The sequence below is a fragment of the Microcaecilia unicolor genome, chromosome 4, assembly GCF_901765095.1.
Source record: "Microcaecilia unicolor chromosome 4, aMicUni1.1, whole genome shotgun sequence".
Taxonomy (NCBI): domain Eukaryota; kingdom Metazoa; phylum Chordata; class Amphibia; order Gymnophiona; family Siphonopidae; genus Microcaecilia; species Microcaecilia unicolor.
Window position 1 is genome coordinate 222,247,648 of NC_044034.1, and position 25,415 is coordinate 222,273,062.

The 25,415-nt window shown below is 44.1% G+C and overlaps 1 protein-coding gene across 1 annotated transcript in view; it reads right to left on the minus strand.

Annotated features, from left to right (window-relative positions):
- CD151 (CD151 molecule (Raph blood group)) overlaps positions 1-25,415 on the minus strand; it is a 152,997-nt gene that overhangs the window by 66,912 nt on the left and 60,670 nt on the right. Inside the window, exon 2 of the mRNA XM_030201258.1 lies at positions 8,188-8,262. The gene's annotated coding sequence lies outside the window, so the exon portion shown is untranslated. The remainder of the gene's footprint in view (positions 1-8,187; positions 8,263-25,415) is intronic.

The following is a 25,415-nucleotide window of genomic DNA, read 5'->3' on the forward strand; positions in this document are numbered from 1 at the left end:
GTTTAATGTCCTACAAGATTAGCAGAATTTATAGCTGCTCCTGGGAACATGTAGGTTAATTAAATATGACAGGGGAGGACACCTCCTTAATCCTTCAGTGTTTTTTTGTCCTCCTCTGAGAGCAATTCTGGTAAATGATATCAAGCTCTGTGAACGCAGACATGCAGATTTCTAATATGGAAAAAGCTTATATGTATGTTCTGAAATACCTGGGCAAGTCACTTAACCCTCTATTGCCCCAGGTACAAAATACGTACTTGTACACATAAACCGCTTTGATTGTAACCACAGAAAGGTGGTATATCAAATCCCATCCCCCTTCCCTTTCCATGTGCATGCGCAAACACAGATGTCTACATAGTCATGTTCTCTCCGCTGATGTTATCCATATTTATAAGAAAGATGCTCCCACCAAACGTAAGCAGTATGTGTACGTCCAATCCTACACATGGTCTATGTGACAGATCCTGTTCTAAAATACTTCTAGAATTGTATACACCCCTACCTAGATGTTTCAGTTCCAATTTCTATGCTCTACCTAAAATGGGCTCTACCTCCTCATTCTACAACTTGGTGTCTAATGTTGGGCACCAGTGTATGTATATGCTATAGAAAATAAGATGTGTATCACTAAAGTAACTATATAAACTATCAAGACATTATATTACTCATTACTGAAAAATGCAATATCCTTACCCAATAAAAATTTGCATGACAATGATCACTGCAGTTACTCATTAGTAATATGCCCAACACTGGTCGTAAGGGATCTGTCTTTTGTATTCTCTCTCCTATAACTGACTCCTCCTATCCCTCTTTGACATAGTGATCTGGTTAGATGATACACCACAGGCTGATGCTTCATTATTTTTTTCTATCCATTTTTTTCCAATGACTCATCATAAATGTCAAAATACCTGACAGACATTTAAGATGTAATTTTGTGCAAGGTCGCCTACATGACAAGTCCAAACTGATGTCCAGTTTTAGCTTATTCTATAAAAAGACAAGATAGGTGCCAACATCCAGACATGTAAATCCTCGCACGCAAATTTACAGCAGTTTCAAAGGTATAAATCTATGTAGTAGTTGCATTTGTAAAATATTCAGACATCGCAGCTCTGCTACACGCCACCCAGATTACACTCCTGAAAATGCCTATGTATTTATTTATTAGGATTTATTTACCGCTTGTTGAAGGAATTCACTCAAGGCGGTGTACAGTAAGAATAGATCAAACATGAGCAATAGGCAATTACAGCAGTAAAAATATTCAAACAATACAAAGTATGGCATAATATATTACTTACAATGTCAACACAATACGTAATAGAATATTTTAATTGATAGTGAAGGGTAAAGCAAAGATGGAACATACAGATAGGTAAGAGAGTAAGAAGAGTTAGAAAGTAAGGTGACTAATTTAAAGAAAGTTGCACATGAGGTCTGAGAGATGGTTAAATATCTCAGCAAAGATAGGAGTGAATAAACATACGTATAATCTTTTTGGCACACGTAATCAGCTGCACAACATTTTTTTAGACATAGAAAATGCTCGCTAAAACTACTCGTTTTAATATTACTTCAATATTATATAATTAAAATAAGACACTATTTAGTTTTGTAGCCATGACCATCTTTGTTGGCAAGTATTCCATAATTTCATGAGTCTCTGAATAAAAAATTCTATTCCCCGATGTTGGTTAGATTTAATATCTCCCCCTTCCCACCCTCTCTGTGTGGACTGGAGTGATTTCTTTAAGATCAATTCTACCAGTTCTAAAGTATAATACTTAGTTTTTTTTCCACATTCACACGTTCTTGCAGCCCTTTCTACTTTTAATCATAGAATTCTGGTGTTCAATTTTTGACATTCCATATGAAGCAGGTGTCCAGAATCCAGCATGGTGGAAGGAGGCCATTGCTGGCCCCTTTCCTCCACTGTTTAATAATTTAATCATGATTTGGATGCTGATGCTCAGCATGAAATGCTCATTTCCAGGTTTAAAGTTGTCTGTCTTTTTTCCAGGGTAGTTTTGGTTTGTACAGTCCTGTTCAGTGCACACTGCCCCATATTCTTGTGCTCCTGGAACATTAGCTCTCATTTTTCCACAAACTGCTATTTCTCTTCTATTCTCATTTCGCATAGCTGTACTCTTTTTAGTCTGTCTTGCAGTATATTTACAACAGCTGGCCTCTTTAGAAAATGGCAAACTTCTCCATTTCTTCCTTCATATTATTGATAAAAAATATCAGCTGGCTGGAGTCCAAGGGCTGAACCTGAATGGTGTACTTCACAGTACCCAGTCTCACAGGTAGATGCTATGCATCATTAGCTCAAGGAGACCAAGTCAGACTGAACTCATATGTAGTAACTCAAATACTATGAAAACTTTCTCCAAGCTGGCACTTTCGCCTTCTTTCAACAAAATGTCCATGGCCCCTTTTAACCACAGTCAGAGCCATGTTTACTTGAAACTGGATGATTATGAGAACACCACATCCTTACCCAATAAAGGTGTCTGGAAGCAATGGCAAAACGATTTTCATTCTGATTCCCAGGTCTTCCTACTAGCTTTTGTAGTTTTATGATCCCCAACAGCTGTATCCCTTCACCTCACTCCATACATATATATAGACAGATACATCCGCACACAAGCGAAATAAAACAGCAATGTTGCTAACCTTGAACAGGTGTGATACGATTTTATTGATTGTATTTGATGGGAATTTCTCTTGCCCAGAAAAGCCCACTAGATCACTAGGAGCTTAAAAGGTCTGTCCAAACTTAAAGCCCACCTCTTTACCACTACTTTTAACTCCTAACCACTACTCACTTGCCCTGTCCTTTTATCCTCACCTCTTTATTCCCTTACCCTTAATTGTTCTGTCTGAACTGCCTTATCTAGATTGTAAGCTCTTTGAGCAGGGACTGTCTTTTTTGTGTATGGTGTACAGCGCTGTGTATGCCTTGTAGCAGTATAGAAATGATAAGTAGTAGTAGTAGTCTGTCCGGGTGGCTACAAGGGGGAAGAGGAGGTGTTGCCACGACCACCAAGGCATTTAAAAGTAGGTTCAGGGCGAGCTTTCAGATGGTGAGAGGGGCTGTGGTGAAGGGTGGAGGCTAGCTGGGGAGCTAGTCAGGTGGTCTGAGGAGGGGCAGACAATTTTGGTTTCAGCCAAAAATACAGGCGAGAGTCTCCGTGGATTCCAGCAACTGCTGGAACCAAAGCTGCATGGAAATACGTAACCTCCACAAATAGTAGCTTGAATGCTGGGGCCCCCACTGACAAGGCCAGGCAGAGCTGTTGCTCCACATACGTTTCATGGAGCTCCCTAAGGGCCAAGCTCCCTTGGACAGGTACAGCTGTCACCTTTGTGACTGCCATAACTAGGGTGTCTACATTTGGGAAGGCCCAACTCTTCTCCAACTCCTCAGCAAAGGCAACCCCAAGGTGTCATTCAGGTACTCCCTTCTTTACCATCAAGCAGTGGATAAATGCCTTATGAAGCAGAAAACGCTTTGGGTCTCCAATCGCCCGCTGCAGTAGGTTTAAGCATAGTCGAGGTCCCCCCCCCCCCCCCCGACCTTGTTGAAGAGACGAGACAGCTCTTTATGACAAAAGGGCTGGAACGAGATTGATCCTCCACAGCCTCCTGACAGGGAGGGTCCTCGGAACTGAAGTCCATGGAGCACTAGGAGCCCAAGAGAACCTCAGAGTCCTCCTCTGCTCCCTCCAAAGAACTATGAACCTCCCGGAACAACCAGATACGTTCTACAGCGCTAAGACTCCAAAACAGTGCCACTGGATCCCCTCAGGGCTCCCCACCAAGAGGATGACGGTTAAGGTAATGGCTAGGATTAGTCCCATGAGGGGGACCTGTGTAGGGCCTGCTTAATCATCTGGTTCAAGCTCTAGAGCCAAAAAATCATCAGGGCTCCAATGCACCCCCAGAGGCCCCACCGAGACCCCCCTACCACCCCCACAGAGGGACCCAGGGTGCACAGGAATGAAAAAGCTAGTAACATGACCAATGATTTGTCTTCCCAGTCTGAGTAAATTGAGAGAGAAGAGAGAATTCTAACTACCAATATGCATTGGAAGGCATCCATTTGAGCTTGGGGGAGGGGGGGAGGGGGAAGGGAACAGCACATGGAAACGCTCACTGAGAGAAAAAAAAAAAGACAGACAGACTGAGCCCACATTTATACACTTTACAAATTATCCATTATCTCTGCTCAGCTGCTGGCTTTGAAGGCTGTGCAGCATGTGCTGCCAGAATGCTCTACCACATGGCAGATGCAATCTGACTGCCTACTTCAGCCCAGGGATCCAGCATCTCTGATTTCCCTGGCTCTCTCTGTGTGCGTGCCTAAAAGGAAATTCTTTACTTAGTTCTTTACCATAGCATTAGCCCCTGACAAAGTGCAGACAGCTACCCAGGCAATGGGGGGTATATATGCTGCTAAATACAGCACTTTTGGAAAGCCTGGGAGTCACAGGGGGAGCCCATGGGGAGAAGTACACCCAAATAGGGTGAACAGGCACAAGGGGTGGGGGATGGGGACCTGCACCCCTTGGGCAAGACCCTGCATGACTAAGTCAAAGTCTCACACAGTGGCACTAAGAAGTGCAACTGGGGGCTTCGTAGCCAAGCTTCAAGTTCAACCAGGTACCGTGCTGAGACTGTGACTCTGGCAATGGCTGTGGCCACCAGAGCAGGGAGGTAGGCTAGGAACAGGTGCACCAAGGAGGTTTAATGACAGGAGGCGGTATGACATCAAAAAGCTGAAGCCATCTCCCCTGGGCAGCCGCCATGTTGGTGTACTTTAAACAAACTATCAGCTAACAGTTACCAAAAAGAAAAATCCAAATACATGACTCCGCAAAACATGAAGAATAGGTACAAAAAAGAGAAAACATCCCTTACGCACCTGCCCATACTCTCTGTTCATTAACCAATAATAGGCTGGTCCTGCCCCCTCCTTCTAAGGCAAGATGGGAATCCACTCAGTCATCAACTTTCGATTTTTTTTATCCTCAGCATTATGGAATTCATTGCCTAAGTCTATTAGACTGAAGGAATCATATTCTCGTTTTCAGGTAGTGCTTAAAACACACTACTACCAATCAGTTTTCATCACTGAGTTTTTGACTGGCTGACTACACAGGTCTTTAGTAGATTTTAATTGTTGGTGCCATTATATGATGTGTGTTTGTTGTTTAAGTTGATTGATTTAACCTTTTGAAAGTTTTGCCTGTCTTCTATCCTATTTTAAATGGAGTTCTAAATAGTTTTAATTTATGTGTATTTTATTGTACTAACATGTAAACCGTTCTGATTTGCCAAGCAATAAGTGACTGCATAATAAAATAAACGATAAACTGATAACTTCTTAGACGAGACGCTGCCTTTATTTACTGCCATCCAAGCACTTTCCTACCTGCTTCTTTTCACCTCCAATTTGGTGTTTGGCACCTTATCTGATTCGAAGCTCGTCTCTCCCAGGCGCTTATACAGCTGAAATGCTGACAATTTTTGATGCCGTTTTAGGGGCCCTTTTACAAAGCAGCGGTAAACCCAATTCGGGATTACCATACGCCAATCTGGAGCTATGCTAGCACAACGCGGGCGCTGGCAGTAGTTTCACCCCAGCACGTGGCATTTCTAGCACTAGCAGAAATATTAAAAGATATTTCTGCAAGCGCTAACCCAACGGTAATCAGGCAGCGTTATGCGCTACCTGGTTACTGCCGGGTTAGCACGGGAGCTCATACTGTCACCTCAATGGGTGGTAAGTACCCCCTCCTCCCCACATGGCCACAAAGTGAAATCTTATCGCATGGCCATTTCTCTTTTCAACCTTTTTACCCACTGTGGTAAAAAGGGCCCCCACTGCAATAGCAGGGCCCTTTTTACCGCAGCTTGGTAAAAGGACCCCTGAGTGATATTTCATGATATATATGTACACAAAGCTTTCAAATAAATAAATAAACACATAGGCAGTCATAAGCATTTGCTATTGCTTTTATACTGAAATATTGTTGTCATTATAAGCAAAAATAAAGGCAGGGGCGTAGCTATGTGGGACCACAGGGGCATGGGCCCCCACAGATTGAGCCCTGGCCCCCTCTACATTTGACCCCCCCCCCCCCACCGCATCAGGTACCTTGTTTGCTGGTGGGGGTCCCCAAACCCCGCCAGCCGAAGAGTCTTCTTCAGCGCCAGTTGACTCAGAAGTCTTCGTTGTGTGATAATCTGTTTCTGACGCCTTACGTCCTGCCCCGTGCAGGACGTAAGGCGTCAGATTATCACACAATGAAGGCGCCGGAGTTGACCGGCGCTGAAGACGACTCTTCGGCTGGCGGGGTTTGGGGACCCCTGCCAGCAAACAAGGTACCTGATGCGGCGGGGGGGGGGGGGTCGGCAGCGAGGGGAGGTGGCTAAACAGTGCCCCCCCCCACCTCGGGCTCTGGCCCTTCCTCCCGCAGAGGTCTAGCTACGCCCCTGTAGTGCAGTACTGAAATCCACAATACAGCATTGCAAATAAAGCAAGATCTGGAGCACTGGCAAACACATTTTGAATATAACCCTTCCCCCTCATAAACCCTCTTGAAAACTCCCCTACCCCCCCCCCCCCCCCCCCCACGATGCCCTGCTAACAGAGAAAATACAAAGGTTTACTAAAACAATATCAACCTCACAAGTTTGATATTGTTTTCAATAGTGCCCAGTGGCGTACCAAGGGCAGGTCGGTGGGGGTGGTCTGCCCTGGATGCATGCTGCAAAGGGGTGGAGGGAGCAATGGCGTGGCTGTCAGCTCTGCTGGTTCCCTGCTCTTTCTGATGTTACTTCCTGTTCCGGGGCAGGGAACCGGCAGAGCAGACAGCCGCATGACTGCTCTCTGCTCCCCCAGGAGGTGGTGCGCTGGGGGGTGGGGGTGGGGTGATGTGCTGGGGGAGTGCACAGCAGCGATCCGTCCCGGATGGCAGCTGACATAGAAACGCCACTGATAGTGTCTGCGAATGTTTGGGGTCACTCAATATGGTGGCAAGGTCTGCCCACTGCCTTCAGCAGTCTCCTGTCATAAAACCTCCTTGGTCAGCACAAACTACCACACCACCTGCTGAAGGTAGAGAAAAAGTGGACTGTTCCAGGGAGCACCTTCCCTTATGCTGGTGATGTCACTAGCAGGATTCAATTTTCTCTACCTCCACCTCCTGATACAAAGGGATAACACCTACTGGTTGACACTAAGAAATAGTATTCTGAATTGTGTTGAATATCTACCCTCTATAGTGTAGTACAAAATTCAGCCAAATTGTCACTTGTAGATAACACAGTTACCACCAGGGACGTATCTGCGTGGGGCCATAGGGGCCTGGGCCCCCGCAGATTTTGCCCTGGACCCCCCTACCACAGACCCTCTCCACCTCCCTCCCCCTCCCTCCCGCCCGCCACCAACCCGTCGCCGATCTTTGCTGGCCGGGGACCTCAAGCCCCCGCCAGCCGAAGTCCTCTCTTCCGTGCAGGATGCAAGTTTCAACGATTCCTGTTCTTCTGAGTCTGACGTCCTGCATGTACAATGTGCAGAACGTCAGACTCAGAATTTGGAATTCAATCTGACGTCCTGCGCGTTGTACGTGCAGGACGTCAGACTCAGAAGAACAGGAAGCGTTGCAACTTGCAGCGGCGCAGCCTGCATGGAAGAGAGGACCTCGGCTGGCGGGGGGTTGGGGTCCCCTGCCAGCAAAGGTAAGTGACAGCAGCGGGGGAGGGTGTCATTGGTGGCGAGGGGGGGGGTCCGGAAATGGCGGGGGGGGGGGGGGGGATCGGTGGCGCCGGGGGGGGGGGGGGGCTAAAATGTGCCCCCTCCCTCTGGCTCTGGCCACCCCTACCGCCCGAGTCCAGATACGCCCCTGGTTACCACGTGCAAATGTATAGTGCAATCTGTGTCAGACAGGAAATACTGGAGTGCATTACTAAAACCATTATTAATAAGGATTAACACTCAAGTCTTGGTCATACAAATAATTTCTGGATTGCTCATAGATAAATCTTCAGATGATTACAGTCCAAGAAAAAAAAAAAAAACCTTAATGAAAATTATGCTCTGTTTATACTCATTAAATATCGCTGCACAGATGCATTGTACCACATAGGACAGTGTATATGGACACAAACCTTTTCACGCTGAAAATAGACCCTCTGGCTTCTTCCGACCCCCTTCCTTTTCCACCAAAACAGACCACTTTGGATCTGAGAGAGAAAACATAGAAGAGAATGTAATTGTTTTAATCATGAATTGATAATGATGGACTTTGCAGGTCTTTATCTGCCATCATCTACTATGTTACTATGCTATTATGTATGTAACACACTTTCAATGTTTTCAGCTGATAAAAAGCTTCAGCTTTAGGACTAGACATAGGGCACAAGACTCAATGGCTCAGGGATATTCACTGCTAGGGACTTCTGGGATGCATCTGAACTGATTTATTCCAGGGAGTGGGTGTCGAAGGCTCTCAGGACTTTCTTCCTTCCAGGGACCAAGTTCAGCTTCTGAATACTTCAAGCTTGAAATCAAGGCTATGGAGTCAGAGTTGGAAACAATTTTGGGCAGATCCAGAACAAAAAATGTAAAGCTTAATACCAGTATGAGTTGGAGTCAAAGGTTTGCTGAACTGACTCCACAGCCCTGCTTGAAATCCAGGAGCTGGGTCCTGAAGGAACACAAAATAAACCCTCTGACAGCTTTCAGAGGCTGGACACTAACCCTACCCAGTGTAGAACTGGGGCAGTGGAGAATCCACCTACTAACAAACTGAAACTCACAAGGCAAAGCGAAAGGAGAGCGCGCTCAGTGTGATGTCTTCTTGGGTCTATCCCTTCTCCAAGGAGGATTACAAAATTCTCTAGTTATTCACCCTAATCTAATCTCAATATTTATCAAATCGCTTATGCCTTACAAAGGTCCACAATGGTTTGCATAAAAGTACAAAAGAATCTCATGACATTATAGACTGGATATGGCTCACAATGCAATTAATAACTAGTAGTGGAACAAATATATATATATATTTGAAACAAATAGGTTTTTAAACATGTCCAAAAAGAGAAGTAAACCAAATTGTGTTTCAGAGAGGGCGGCAGATTATTCCAAAGCTGTATGGCTTGAAAAACAAAAGACGATTCCAATTCCTTCTTATATCGGATGCTCTAGGAAGAGGGAAAATTAAGTATTTTTAGCAATTAAGTAAGCGAGTACCTCGTGTAACCTGAAAGACGAGGTTCAACGCTTCCCTTTTACATTATGGAACACAGAACTACAAAGCCCAGAATGCTATTGGAAAAAAACTGAGCTAAAATAGTGCCAAGAGAGAACTAATTCAGCTCCACTGAAGACATGGGGTGGGCTGCTAAATTAAGCTTGGGACTCGGGTATGGAAATAATTGTCCCATGAGTAAAGTAATAAAATTAAACCTTACATAGGCTGATATCTAATTATAGATCATGCCGATGACGCAATCAACAAACTCGCTTTTATCAATCCAAGTTTCCCAAGCAGTTCAGAGAGATCATTTTTATTTTTACATTACGGGGTGAAGGGAGGAGGGAGCCAAACAGTAAAGAAATAGTGCCATTACTGACTGAAAAATTTGTCATATGGTATGAAATGTTTTCACCACTTATTTCCATATCTCTGTGGGTACTGCCCCCCTCCCCAAATTCTTTCTTCTCTATATATAAGCAGGTTCTCCAAGAGTGATGCTTTTAAGTCAGACTGTGGAGTTTTGTTTTTTTTAATAACCAAATAAATACCTATGCAAGTTACTCATACATCTCAGCAATCTGCCCATTAATCATTTGATCTTCTCAAAATACAAATGGGCACATGAATTGCAGGCAAAGGTCAGTGCACAACTTGGCTGCCTCCCATTCTCTTAATGAAAAGTAAACCTCAACTGTTTTGGAAACAACCTGCTCATGAGCAAGCTCCAGTGACACACTATAAATCTATGGAAGCTGCTGGAAAACATGGCTGGGGCCAGCTGACTACTGGCTAAACATTTATATTCATCAGTCCTAGGAGTTCTCTTGAGGCATGTTTACTAAGCTAGTGTAAGTTTTAGCATGCACGATTAGTGTGAGAAACATAGAAAAATGTAGGCAGATAAAGAGCATATGGCTTATCCAGTGTGCCCATCCATGCCTTCTACTCTCCCTATCACTCCCTTAGAAAATCCATACCATCTACTCTCCCTATCACTGCCTAAGAAAGCCTATGTACTTGTCCCAAGCTCTCTTGAATTCAAATACTGTTTTCATCTCCACTTCACTGGAAGGCCATTCCACAAATTCACCACCCTTTCTGTGAAGAAGTATTTCCTCAGGTTACTTCTGAGTCTGTCCCTTTTCATTGTCATCCCATAACATGCCCCCTCATTACACAGCTTCCACTCAATTGAAAAAGACTCACCTCCTGTACATTTATGGCATGTAGTATTTAAATGACTCTATCATATCTCCCCTCTCCTGCCTTTCTTCCAAAGTATACATATCGACAGTGGTTTTTTTGTGCCGGTACAGCGTACCGGCACCTTGTGAGGTCCGGCTCACCTGCTCGCTCCCTTCCGTTCGTGCACCCGTGCTTCCCCCCCCCCCCCCCCCCAGCTCCCTGACTTTCCTTTAAATCTTTAATTTACCCAAAGTTGCGGCGAACCGGCAGTAAAAACAGCTGCCTGCCTCCTTGTCGCTTGCATTCCCTCTTAGCGCGCCCCGCCTTCCTCTGATGTAATTTCCTTTCCGCGAGGACTGACATCATCCTGTTTATCTTTATGAAGGTGTGGTCTCCAGAATTGTATACAATAAATCACTAAAATCTTATACAGTGGCATCATCACCTTTTCCCTACTTGCCATTCCTCTCACTATGCACCCAAGCATCCTTCTAGCTATTGCTGTCACTTTTCTACCTGTATAGCATGTGTTAACAAGTCAGTGTGGTAAAAGTCTGGCGTTAACTGCTTAGCACGGGAAGAAGCCATGGGCGTCACTACGGGGTGGCAAGTGCCACCCTTAAATTTATCACTCAAATGGTTTGACATATTGCTCTTATCCTCCTCCCGAGATCTGGCATCTCTCCATTTTTCACCACCCCCCTTCCCGCGGAGTCCGATAACTCTATTCCCTTCTTCCAACCCCTCATCAGTCCTCCAACCTTTTGCTACATTATCCGGCAGTGTCAGCCACTGAAGCATGCTACTGCCAGTCAGCTTCAAAAGTGTTCTGTGCCATGTCCCACCTCCTCCGACAACTTCCTGATCCTGCAGAGGCGGAACGCGGCACAGAGAACGCTTCAGTGGCTGACATTGCCAATAACGTAACCAAAGGTTGGAAGACTGAGGGAGGAGGAGGAAGGGAATAAAGGTATTGGACTTCAGGGAGAGGGAGAGAGAGAGTGTAGAAGAAATGCTGAACCCAACGATGAAGAGAGGGACAAAGTTGCTGGACTGCAAGGAGGAGGGGGGGAGAGGGAGAGATTCTGGCATTGGGATGCAGGAGAATAGGAAGAGGGGGCGAAGAAGCTGGGAGAGACAGGGTCACAAAGGGGTAATGCTGGACACGGAAGTATGGGGACAAAGAGGGCAGGTGCTGAATATGGGGAGAGGGATAAGGACAGGGTGTATCCAGCATTGGGGAGTAGGGGGGCACGTACCTCTGCTCCAGCCTCCAGTGTTCCCACAGTCTGCCTCTGTTCCTGGTGCAGCTGCTGCACTTGCCTCTGCTCACTGATGCTCCCCCCCCACACACACACACAGCACACACAACAGTCCAGGATCAGGGAAGGAGCACGCGCCTCTGCTCCGGTGTTCCCAGCGACTGCTGCTCTTGCCTCTGCTCAGTGATGCGTGCCCCTACAGCCAGCTCAAAACAGTCCTCTGTTCTCGCCTCTGCTTTTGCTCACTAATGGCAGCCCCTCTCCCCACCCCCCCCCCCCCACTGCCCTAACAGGTCACAATTGGGCTCATATTCGAAAGAGAAGGGCGCCCATCTTTCGACACAAATCGGGAGATGGGCGTCCTCCCACGGTCGTCCAAATTGGCATAAATCGAAAGCCGATTTTGGGCGCCCTCAACTGCTTTCCGTTGCGGGAAAGACCAAAGTTCCCGGGGGGGGGGGGGGGGGTGTCGGAAGCATAGCGAAGGCACGACTGGGGCGTGCTTAACACATGGGCGTCCTTGGCCGATAATGGAAAAAAGAAGGGAGTCCCTGACGAGCACTTGGCCGACTTTACTTGGTCCATTTTTTCTTGCGACCAAGCCTCAAAAAGGTGCCCGAACTGACCAGATGACCACCGGAGGGAATTGGGGATGACCTCCCCTTACTCCCCCAATGGTCACTAACCCCCTCCCACCCTTAAATAAAAAAAACTTTAAAAATATTTCTTGCCAGCCTCAAATGTCATACCCAGCTCCCTGACAGCAGTATGCAGGTCCCTGGAGCAGTTTTAGAGGGTGCAGTGCATTTCAGGCATGTGGACCCAGGCCCATACCCCCCCTACCTGTTACACTTGTGGTGGTAAATGTGAGCCCTTCAAAACCCACCAGAAACCCACTGTACCGACATGTAGGTGCCCCCCTTCACCCCTTAGGGCTATGGTAGTGTTGTACAGTTGTGGGTAGTGGGTTTTGGGGGGCTCAGCACTCAAGGTAAGGGAGCTATGCACCTGGGAGCAATTTATGAAGTCCACTGCAGTGCCCCCTAGGGTGTCCGGTTGGTGTCCTGGCATGTCAGGGGGACCAGTGCACTACGAATGCTGGCTCCTCCCTCAACCAAAGGGTTGGACTTGGTCGTTTCTGAGATGGGCGTCCTCGGTTTCCATTATCGCCGAAAACCAGGGACGACTATCTCTAAGGTCGACCTAAATGTTGAGATTTGGGCGTCCCTGACCATATTATCGAAACAAAAGATGGCGGCAATCTTGTTTCAATAATACGGGTTTCCCTGCCCCTTCGCCGGGACGTCCTACGAGGACGTCCTCAGGAAAACTTGGGCGCCCCATTCAATTATGCCCCTTCACATAATTCCTTTCCCTATGCACCAAGATCCTTTTGACTTTTGCTGCTGCCTTTTCTACCTGTTTGGCCACCTTAAGATCACCAAATACAATCAATTCTCCATAGGGATGAGTAATGGTTCTCCAGAGTCTACTGAAGTAACAATTTTTCATTGCTTTTCCTCAAGAACTAGCTCAGTTCAGGGGCGTAGCCAGACAGCAGATTTTGGGTGGGCCAATGCGATGAGGCCAGTATCAGCAGCTTAGGAAGCTTAGACTTATGAAGTGGAAAGCAGTGTTTTCAGCACCATCAGGGGGAGGTCTTCAGCTGGCGAAGCTTGGGATCCCCACTAGCTAGCACTAAATATGTGCTGCTGTTGGGTGGGCCTGAGCCCTAAGTGGATGGGCCCCAGCCCAGCCAGGCCCACCTGTGGCTACGCCACTGGCTCAGTTCTTTGTTGAATCCCACTATATTGGTTGCCTTGATCACATTCTCTGGGAACAGATTCCACAGTTTAATTATACACTGTATAAAACACACTTGCTTATCATTTGTTTTCCATCTACTATTTATTAGTTTCATGGAATGTGCTCTCGCTTTTGTAGTGTTTGACAAGTTAACAACCATTCCCTAATTCAGTACTTCTCAAGTTTTTATTATTATTCCAGGACACACTTTCGAGCTTGCTTGATCCTCATGACATACCAAACCAACATTTCACAAAGTTTTCATATTTGCTAGGCACTAGCCACTTCACTGTGAAACGCCAAATAATCTACTTTAAAATAAAATGTACAGTATTAAAAAGACAAACCATGATTAGAGAGGGAGAGATTGAGAAGAGTATGTAGGGCCATGACAGGATCTAATGCAAAATGCTAACTCACTCTCTTCAAATGTCCATGACTGATCAGTGAATAGGTAAAAAACAGAACACCTCAAACAGGCAGCACTTTATCTCCCACACCCGTCTCCCACCCCACTCCAAACAGGAAGCTCTTCCCCCGCCCCATCTAAACAGGCAGAACTTTTTTGTGGGCCAATCCTCAGGCAGCACTTCTTTTTTTTTTTTTTTTTTTTTTTTTTTTTTTAACTCCCCCCCCCCCCCCCCCCCCCCCCCATAAACAGGCATAACATTTTTCCTCTTGACATCCTCGGAGACAGCTCAAGGCAGTCTACTACCTGAGGGGAGAGATGAGATAGTGCCCTCCCCTTCCATACAAAGCACCCCCTCTGAAAACTCTAAGACAGAGAGGTATGGGTAATACAAAGAACTAAGTTCGAAACAACGTCAAGTATTACCAAACAGAAGAGTCAATATGACAAATGTAGTTTATGAAAAACACTGGTTAGGTGGTCCCTCCAAGATTAAATAAAGAACACATCTTGTATTCCCACGCTGAACACTTGACTAGAAAAAAAAACAAACTTCATCAACATTGGTTATATTCAAGAAAATTTAAGTTAAATTAGTAGCCTACAACTCAAATATATATATATTTTTTTTTTAACCTACTGCAAACATATATTCTGTATCCACAGAAGCCTTCTTCACACAAAGGATGCAGAGCAGAACTAAAGCATTTTCTCCGAGAACTCACCACATAAGTCTGACTCTAGTTTTATCTTAGCAAACAGCAACATATGCCTGCTACTGGAGAGGGGTTATTATGAATTAATACAATACCCAACAGAAGTCACTCAGGACTTTTAGACCATTCCCAACAAAACTACCATTCCCAAACAGTACCTACAAAGGCCTTCCCAGGAAAAGGCAGCAGCATAAAAACTGCAGTTAGCCCCAAACATCAATACACATATTGAGAAAATTAAACAAGCTGGATTCCCACAGATAATACTAACAGAATACCTGCCCTCAAGTCGCAAATGCATAATGCAAATAGACACTCTCAAAATACAGAATAATGCTGGGGTTTACTAAGCCACTAGTGCGGCTGGCTGTGTGCTAGTGCCGACACAGCCCATTTACTTCAAATGGGCTTTGTTGACAATGCCATATGGAAGCTGCTAGTGCAGCTTAGTAAATAGACCCATAAATGACCACAAACTCAATAACAGAAATGTATAAACAAAAACTTACTAGAAACCCCCACTAAGCCATGCTTTGCATACAGCACAACATAAGAGAAACAGAACGATGCATTCCCACCTCTATTGTACAAAATATAAAGATAGAGTATGTCAATTCCCAAAACTGATATGCTAATCACAAGATAGAAAAAAATAATTTCCATCTTTGATGTGTGGTGATTTCATTTTTCTAATCATATTTGTCCTTCTTTCCTTTAACCTCTCAGCTTGCTATGCACAGCCTCTTGTCCACTTGCTATTTCTTTTCTCTCCTGTTTTCTTCACTTTCTCCCCATAAATTCATCAAGGATATTCATCTTCCACAATCTGCTTTCTTCCTTTTTTCTGTCTTTCAATCCAGCTAAATTTAATCCTTCCTCCTCACCTTCCAATCTTCAAGCTCCCTCTTTTTACCACTTCCAGTGTTCCAGCTTTCCCCATTCACGTCTATCAACTCTCCTCTTATCCCTTCCTACCCTCTTTTGAGCATCTCCCCTTCCGCCTCCTCCTCATCCAAGACCTTCCCCCATGTCCAGCATGTGCCCCATCAACCCTTCCATCTCTTCCACATCCAGTATGTGCCTTGACCCCAACACCACACCTCCAAACCAGAGGCGTAGCCAGGTTTTGACATTAGGGGGAGCAGACTTTTGTAAAATAAGCGCCAGTGCGAGACTTGAAGGGCCGGAGAGAGGGAACAGTTAAAATCCTCATAGACATATGTGTGATCAGTGGAAAATAAATCTGTTTGCTCAGGTTGCTTGTTATGTGAATATTCTATCACCGTTTCATTACTGCTACCAAGTATTACATATTAAGGTCATTTGCTTTAGGCAAATCCTAAGGGTGGTAACCCAAGTTTGCTTGGGATAATGTGGGATATAAATATTAAAAAAAAAATCCTTTATCCTCCACCTTTTTAAAACACTGCCTATCCAGCAGGATGGTGATGGCACAAGGAAAGCAAGTTTGTTCCGGTGAAGACTAACTCAAAATAACCTGTTCCTTAGCTGGGCTCTAGTATATTGAAAATGCGACCATACCATGCCTCTATGGTTATGTTCCACTAATATATAATCCTTTCAGGAAAGCCAGTTAATCATTTAACATTTGGATGCATGACTAGGAACAAAAACAAACTTATTTATTCAATATCACAATTTCTCATGTACAGCAACAAAACAACCTTTTAGGGAGGATAGTGTTCACAATGAGCTGCTTTTATCAACCAGATAGAAGAGATAACAAGTTTTCAGTTTTGGCACAGTATAAGTCATCACAAGAACAAAATATAAGAAAACCAATGGGCTGAATTAGGGGTTTATAGCTCATTTAGTTATGTTTAAACCAAAGAAATCTGCATGAAACAAAATATTTTATTTTGAGTTATAAAACCACTTGTCTGACTCTGTGAAATTTGCTCAAAACAGAATAATCTATGTATCTAAAACGTAACCTCCTAGAAAACATGAAGTGACGATGTGATTCCATGAGCCAGGAGAGTTTAATTTTACTTCCATTTAGTTTCAATATATTCCATTATCTTTATAACACGAGTCTTCCCAAGGCAGATTACAACAGTTAAGATGAACCCATCAAGAAACAGGATATCCTCACTGAAATCTCGTAATCTGTATTGTATAGAATAGTGTAGAAAAAAATATATTATTTCCTTTAGGTTTGGAGAAAGTATCTTGGATCATTTATTGTGGTCAAACAAGTATCTAATTTAAATTTCCTAACTTTGTTTTGATAACGGAGGTTTATTATTATTTTTTTATGTTATAATGAAGTAAATGTGATTTGTAATATTGGAATTATGAAAATAAAAAAAATTAAAGAAAAAAAGAATATATGTGCTGGGGAGGATAAAAGGAGGCAGGAAGGATGAAGGGACTTGACATCCCAGCTACATGGAAACTAAATTGTTTATTCATGACGATGGCTCACTAAATCCTGAGAAATCCCATATCTAAGTGATTTACAAAATTCACTAATTCATAAAAAAGAAAAGGAAACACAACACCATCAAAAGACATGACAAAACACGAGCACACAAGAGATAGGTACAACATTCGGTTTAAAACCTACAAAGATAAAAATAATAAGCAAATTCACATTTTGCAGTCACTGTTGCTGAAGTATTCATTAGCCCTAACTCATATTAAAAGTTAGAGTTTTGAGGGTTGTTTTTTTTTTAAGGTTTGAAAGGATAGGGAAATTCATTTTGCAAAAACTCCAGAAATTACTAAAGATCTTCAAATTGCACCAGTTATAACTGACAGTGCAAAGACTGAAGCACTTTAGACAGTTCAGGTGAAACCTGTCCAGATCCTATAAGCACATGCTGGAGTATTTCCTGATCACTAATGCTTAGCTGGCAGAAGTTAAGGGCATTACGCAAAAGCAGTGTATTAACAGTTCAGCCTGTATCTGGAGATAATTATCACTGTAAACCTTCCACAAGTACCAACTAAACCCACATAAACAACCATTACAAATTCTGGTTACTTCAGAGCTCAGACAGAAAGACTTTCCTGGGCTCCACAGATCCCACCCACATAGAGTCAAACTTTGATCTGAGTTTACAAGGTACAACAGAACTACCATGCAAACATTTGTTTTTAAATTAGAATTTGATAATAAAATGTAAGATACATCATGTTCTCTTATTTTTCATTTGTCTTGTTCCTTTGGTCTTGCTGCACCTCACGCCTGGAATAGACTTCCAGAGCCTGTGTGCCCAGCCCCGTCTTTGGCCATCTTCAAGTCCAAACAAAGCCCACCTCTTTACCACTGCTTTTGACTCCTAACCTCTACTCACTTGTCCTGTCCTTTATCCTCACCTCTTTATTCCCTTACCCTTAATTGTTCTGTCTGTTTACCTGTCTTATCTAGATTGTAAGCTCTTTGAACAGGGATTGTCTTTTTCGTGTATGGTGCACAGCGCTGTGCATGCCTTGTAGCGCTATAGAAATGTTAAATAGTAGTAGTAGTAGTAGTCATACTTTTTTTTTATCTTACCACTGCTTTTCTTTTTTCCAGTCTTCTCCCAGTTCCCATCTCTGATTCCCTTTTCCAGTTCACCTCTATGTGTTTCTTGGTTCCTCTCCACTTGTGTGGAGACTACCAAACCAAGGGCTCTCCAAGTGGTGTGGCTGCATAGGGTACAAAAATAGTGGGCTAGGAGCAAACTGTATGCCCCTCCATCTCCTTTCGTTGGCGGTAGTTAAGCGATGAACTGGTGCAACTCTCTCTTGGTAAGGATCCTGGTCTAATCTCATTCTTCATATCTACTCCTACATTTTTTCCCCTTCCTTCAGCTTCTTCACATTGTCCTTGATGCCTTTCTTATGCGCTCTCCATTTTTTTCTCACTTCCATTGCCATTTGTTAACCCTCCATCTCTCTCTCTCATTTCTTAATGTCCCTTATTATCCCCACTGCCCTTACTTAGCTCAACATCACCCCATTTCTCATGTCTGTTACTGAACTTCTAAGATCCTAAATCTGTTTCACTACCATCAGCTCCTCCCCCCACCAAACGTCAGCAGCACTGAGCATACTCAGGGGAGATTCAGTAAGCCTCACTGTACAGCCACAGTTCTACCACACAATACTGCAGTGTGCCATAAACCAACCAAGGCCTTAACCCTTCCATATATGCAGACGATGTCATAATATACATTCCGTACAATACCAAACTAACAGAAATCACCAACGAAATCAAGCTCAGCTTGAACATCATGGACCCTTGGGCAAACGCATTTCAACTAAAACTCAAAGAAAAAACTCAATGTCTCATCCTCTCATCTCAACACAGCGCCGACAACCCCACAAGTATCAACACCCCAGAACATACCCTTCCTATTTCAGACAGCCTGAAAATCCTCTGCGTTACAATAGACCACAACCTAACACTTGAAAGCCAAGTGGCATCCACAACAAAGAAAATATTCCACTCAATGTGGAAACTCAAACGCTTGAAACAATTTTTCCCGCGGTAAAAATTTCGCAGCCTAATACAATCAATGGTACTAAGCCACGTAGACTACTGCAACAGAATTTATGTAGGATGCAAAGAACAAACCTTAAAGAAACTCCAGACCGCTCAAAACACGGCAGCTAGGCTATTTGGAAAAATGCGATTTGAAAGTGCAAAACCCCTTCGTGAAAAATTACATTGGCTCCCAATCAAAGAACGCATTGCCTTCAAAATCTGCACCCTGGTTCACAAAATTATCTACGATGAAGCCCCGGGATACATAACAGACCTGATCGACTTACCAACTAGAAACACATCAGAATCAACACAAACTTAAGTAAACCTACATTACCCAAGCTGCAAAGGACTTAAATACAAATCAACTTACGCACCCAGCTTTTCCTACTTAAGCACACAACTGTGGAACGCATTACCAAAAGCCTTAAAAATGACATACGACCACCTAAACTTCCGGAAATCACTAAAAACTAACCTGTTCAAAAAGGAATACCCCATCGATCCAACTTAAATGCCTGATCCCTGCAACACAATACAACTAAAGTACGTAATGGACAAAACCCAACTATTCTGTTAGACGATTCTCTAATGTGGCTGTGCCACATGAACTTTATCTCATCACAACATCACTATGTATTTGTTCTCACCGGAGTCTGCAAACGCAGCTCCGGAACTATGTAAGCCACATTGAGCCTACAAATAGGTGGGAAAATATGGATAGAAATGTAACAAATAAAAATAAATAAATCAATGAGCATGCAAATTACTGCCACATTAAAACTGCAGCAGCAATGCACAGCTCATTGATTAATGTCACCTTTCCCGTCAGTGCCTGAGCGGTGATCGACTCAAGAGAGACATTTAAAAACCCCCATAAAACATAAAACAAAACGTAACTGGATCTCCTCTCTTCCCTCCTGAACCTCTTCTTCTTTGTAGGGGTTCCCCCTCCCTCTCTAACCCAACTCCTCTACACACAATTAAAAAGATTTCCCTGGTAGTCTAGTAGTCCCCCACCCATATACACACTTACATTTCCCAGGTATTCTAGTGGTCCACCCCCTCCCCCTCCCCCTTGGCACAAACCCCTTTCCTCCAATAAATAGATTAAATCCCTGGCACCCTCCAAACCCTGATTCCCCCCTCAGCTCACCTGTACCTCACAGGAGAGGCGAACGTGAGTGGGCAATACTACTGCCTCCGGCGCCACCATCTTGAAAAATGATGGCACCTTGCCCTACATAAAAATTTGGATGCCAATTAGGGTAGGAATCCTGCATTTTGCTTGATCAGCATTCCACATAGTACAGCTCCACCATCTCATCTCTAAGGCGTTCTCCCAGGCACTTTAATAATCTATGACACATGTACAGAGAAAGATATTGGATCAAGTCTGGGACCAGCGCTAGTTAACATATTTATAAATGATATGGAAATCGGAACGAGTGAGGTGATTAAATTTGCAGATGACACAAAACTATTCAAGGTTGTTAAAACACATGTGGATTGTGACAAATTGCAGGAAGACCTTAGGAAATTGGAAGACTGGGCATCCGAATGGCAGATGAAATTTAACGTGGACAAATGCAAAGTGATGCACATTGTGAAGAATAATCCAAATCATACTTACCTAATGCTAGGGTCCACCTTGAGGGTCAGCACCCAAGAAAAAGATCTAGGTGTCGTTGTAGATAATACACTAAAATCCTCTCCTCAGTGTGCGGTGGCGGCCAAAAAAGAAATAGGATGCTAGATTTTTTTTCAGGAAAAGGATGGTAAATAAGCCCAAAAATACCATAATGCCTCTGTATTGCTCCTCCATGGTGCCAAGTCACCTTGAGTATTGCATTCCGTTCTGGTCACCGTATCTCAAAGAAGATATAGTGGAATTAGAAAAGGTTCCAAGAAGAGTGACCAAAATGATAAAGGGGATGGAATGCCTTTCATATGAGGAAAGGCTAAAGAGGTTAGGGCTTTTCAGCTTGGAAAAGAAATGGATGAGGGGAGATATGAGCGAGGTCTACAAAATCCTGAGTAGTGTAGAAGAGAATCGATTTTTTACTTGTTCCAAAAGTACAAAGACTAGGGGACACTCAAGGACAATATATAGAAATATTTTTAAAACAAATAGGAGGAAATATTTTTCACTCAACCAATAGTTAAGCTTTGGAACTCTTTGCCAGACAATGTAAGAACAGCAGTTAGTGTATCTGGGTTTTAAAAAGTTAGGACAAGTTCCTGAAGGAAAAGTCCATAGTTGCTATTGAGACAGAAATGGGGAAGCAACTACTTGCCCTGGGATTGGTAGCATGGAATATTGCCACTATTTGGGTTTCTGCTAGGTACTTGTGACCTGGCTTGGCCATTGGTCTGACCCAGTAATGGCTACTCTTATGTTCTTATGAAAGCACATTCCAAATTGATCTTTACTACCCTCCCACCAAGGAATCCCCCCCCCAATATTCTGCTCTCTCTCTCTCTCTCTTCCAGGATCCAGTCTGTCCCAAGCAGGAGGTTTTAAATTAATGGGTTTCTAGCATGGGAAGGAAGAGGAACTTTATTCGTGAAAGGCAATGATGCAGACATGAAGTCTGGTTGCTTAATTAAAAATAGTCTCCCCAGGGCCATAAAAATATGCAAGACTTTTCCAGAGCTGCCAATGATGTCAAGTAATTTTTTTTTTTTGGGGGGGGGGGGGGGGAGGACTGTGCCTGTTCTAGTGGTCTTTAAACTGCCCTTCTCAGCCTTCAGATAAACAAACATGAGGGAAATCCCAGAACAGTCAAAGAAGGGAGATTAAGCAGGACTACTGCAATGTGAGCGTTTCAGGATTTGGACAAGGATGCTAATAAAAAGAGCAGTTTTGGGTTTTGGTGGACTCAGAATCCCATGTTCCCCTTCAATGCTGGTTTACAGCATAAACTCAGAGGTGGGGGGAAGAAATATCTAGGAATTTACAATCCATACTGGAGTACAGGGAGTTAAGTGGCATGCTGCAGATTGGATAAGAAATTGGGGTCTGCAAAGGTGCAGCTCTGTACTCTAAACCTATTTCTTCCTTTAAATTACCAGTTCCTACCAATTATAAAACATGACACTAAAGAAAAGCAAAGTATTCTGGAGGCACTGTGCCCTTCACAAACTCTACTCTTCACTTGTTTACTCTTCAGCATGTGATGCCACTGCTGTGGCACTCAGATTTATGTACAGCTGGCAGGCACCAACTGGTGCTCTGTAGGGATTTGCAAAATAGCATTGCTCAAGTTCTGCCAGATCAAGATTAAGAGTGATGACAGTCTTGAGTCCAACATTCCTGAGAAGTAGCATCTCCTGTACCATCAGAGCTCCTGTGTTACTCGCTGTCATTCCTACCCTCCCAGCACTCAGGTCCCACTCGCGTCCCCGGGAGCTACTCCTAGAATTTGAGGTAGTAAAAAGAGGTTTTCTAATATTGGGGGTCATTTTATAATTCATTTTCCACATGCGGATGGCAATTCTATAGAACGGCACCTACATTTAGCTACCTAGAAGGTTGCCTATTTAGAACCTATTCTATGAATCATTTGTTTACTCTTTTGAAAAATACTAGGACTAGGGGGGGCATGCGATGAAGTTACAAAGTAGTAGACCATTATTAAATTGACTTGTGGAAAATCCACTGCTTATTTCTGGGATAAGTAGCATAAAATTTATTGAATGTTTTCGAGATCTTGCCAGAACTGGCCACTGCTGGAAACAGGATGCTGGGCTTGATGGACCTTTGGTCTGTCCCAGTGTGGCAATACTTACATACTTATACAAGAAAGTGCCTACTTTCCTTTATAGCAGGGGTGGCAAACCTCGGTCCGTGAGAGCCACAACACAGTTGAGTTTTCAGGATTTCCTCAATGAATATGCACAAGATTGATTTGTATGTACTGCTTCCACTGTATGAAAATTGATGTCATGCATATTCATTGTGGAAATCTTGAAAACTCAACTGCATTGTGGCCCTCAAAGTCTGAGGTTGCCTGCCCTGCTTTACAGTGTAACTGGGTATATTTGCACTTACATGTTTACGCCAGCCAGAGCTGCTATAAAAGCTCATGTCTAGATTGGGGAGATATATTCATACTTTAGTATTATACAAGTTATCAGCGTATGTGTGCATCCCACCCACACTCCACACCTATGTAAATGCTCACCTGCAGGGCCGGTCTTAGGCAGAGGCGACCAAGGCGGCCGCATAGGGCCCCGCGCCTAAGGGGGCCCCGCGCCTCAACTCTGCCTCTGCTCCGACCTCCACCGCTGCTCGCCTTAGTCGCCTGAGATGAACCCCATTCCCGCGGCTCAGTCGCTCCGCTCCCGCCACCACTGGCGTGTCGCCCACCCTCGGCTTGGGCCCGCTGAGCTCTCCGTCAGCTCCCGAGTCCCCGGACCCCGGCAACTAACTGAGCGATGCCAGCGAGCCAGCCCAGGCAGCGACGGCCCTGCCCCTGACAGCGACGACAGACAGTTGCAGCGCGACGGCTCACCTCCAGGCTCCAGCTTCCCGCTCGATGTCCCGCCTTCTGATGTATTTCCTGTTTCCGGACGCAAGGGCGGGAGTCACTGAGTGGGAAAAGCTGGAGCCTGGTCGGAGGTGGTGAGGACGTGAGGTGAGCCATCGTTGCTGACGCCAACAGTTGTGCACTTATGCCAAATCGAAATCGGATTCCATGCAGGCAGATCAGGAAAACTGCCTCTCTCATCTAACAACGCTTGCGGACGGTGCAAGGGTTGGAAATGTCTGTCTCCCTGAGAGGAATTTGGCCCAACAACATTAGTTGCTGGAGAAGCTGAGCAAGTAAGATCTTCTGGCTTGGAAGAGGCTGTTTCTAACATATCTGGGTTATTTTCACATAGATCTGCAGATATTTCTCCTGATAAAAATTTGGATGGCAATAGCAGATTTAGCTAAAACACTGCTTCCAGGAATTAATGATATGACATCTCAAATTAATCATTTGGAAGCTAGACTGCAATCACAGGAAGAAAAGATTACTAAGCTAAAATCTGAGAATGGAAATCATGAAGTAGCAAAATCTGATATAAAGTAGGTACAATCAGTTCAAACTATTTTAGTAACTGATGTGGCTACTTGCCTCTCTGGTTTGATGGGTTACAGAGTAATAGGGGAATTTGAAAGTACTGGATCTTTTCTTAATATTTTTCCTTTATTCTCCTTTGTTATGAGAATTGGAACTACTAATTGTAGTGGACTTGAACTGAATAATTTCTGGGGAGGGGAGGTTTCATGATAGCATTGTGCTTATTATTTCAATCAGTTTTTTTGTACAAGTTTAGCTTCATTTGTATTTATTTGAAATTTCATAAATAAAATTTTCTAAAAATGGAATAATCTTATCAATGGGGTGGAGCAGGGGTAGGATGGGGCCCCACCAAATTGGTCTGCATAGGGCCCCGCACTTGCTAAGACCGCCCCTGCTCACCTGCCACGTATGAGCTATCGAAGATAGGTGTGTACTTACAGAACAGCTTTTAGGGGATCTGCTCAGAGGCAAGCAGAAGAAAGCAGATCAATACAAGATATCCATCACCAAAAAAGCAGCAGAGTACAGAAGTTTGTCCATTACCAGAAATGTTTATTCACCATATAAAAAGACCGACAAGGCCATGTTTCACTCACTTATGGGCTGCGTCGTGGGCTCAATACTATCCATTAATAAATGCATAACAAACAAGTTAATAAAATCATCCAAAACTACCACTTGTATCCTCTTCCAAAACCCTTTCCCCCTGCACACTGTGCCCAACTGCTTTCCCTTTCTCTGGCACCCCTTGTGTTCTCCTTGCTCATTTCCCATCCCCTCACCTTACACTCCTCTCTCACTTATCCTGATGTCCCCTTTCCCTCCCTTCTCTTACCATATTCTCTCTCTTTTTTGCTATTATGACACCATCCCTTTGTTCTTCCTCTCTTGTGCCCCAAACGTCTCACTCTTCCTACCACCCACTCCTCTCCTCCCCTCTCTTCCCATCCTGCCCCCCATCCCATTCCCCTCGATTCATCCCCTCTCTCCTTGTTATTTTGTTCTCCACTCCTTATCGTTCCAAGACTCAGGCCAATTGCACCAATCCCTTCTCTCACCCATTGCCCCCTAAAGCCCCTCTCTCTGCCTCCCAGCAGTGATGAGGTGAAAAAAAAAAAAAAAAAAGAGGGCAATGACATTAATGACAGGTCCCTTTTCCTTGCACATCTGTGATGACTTTGACCCA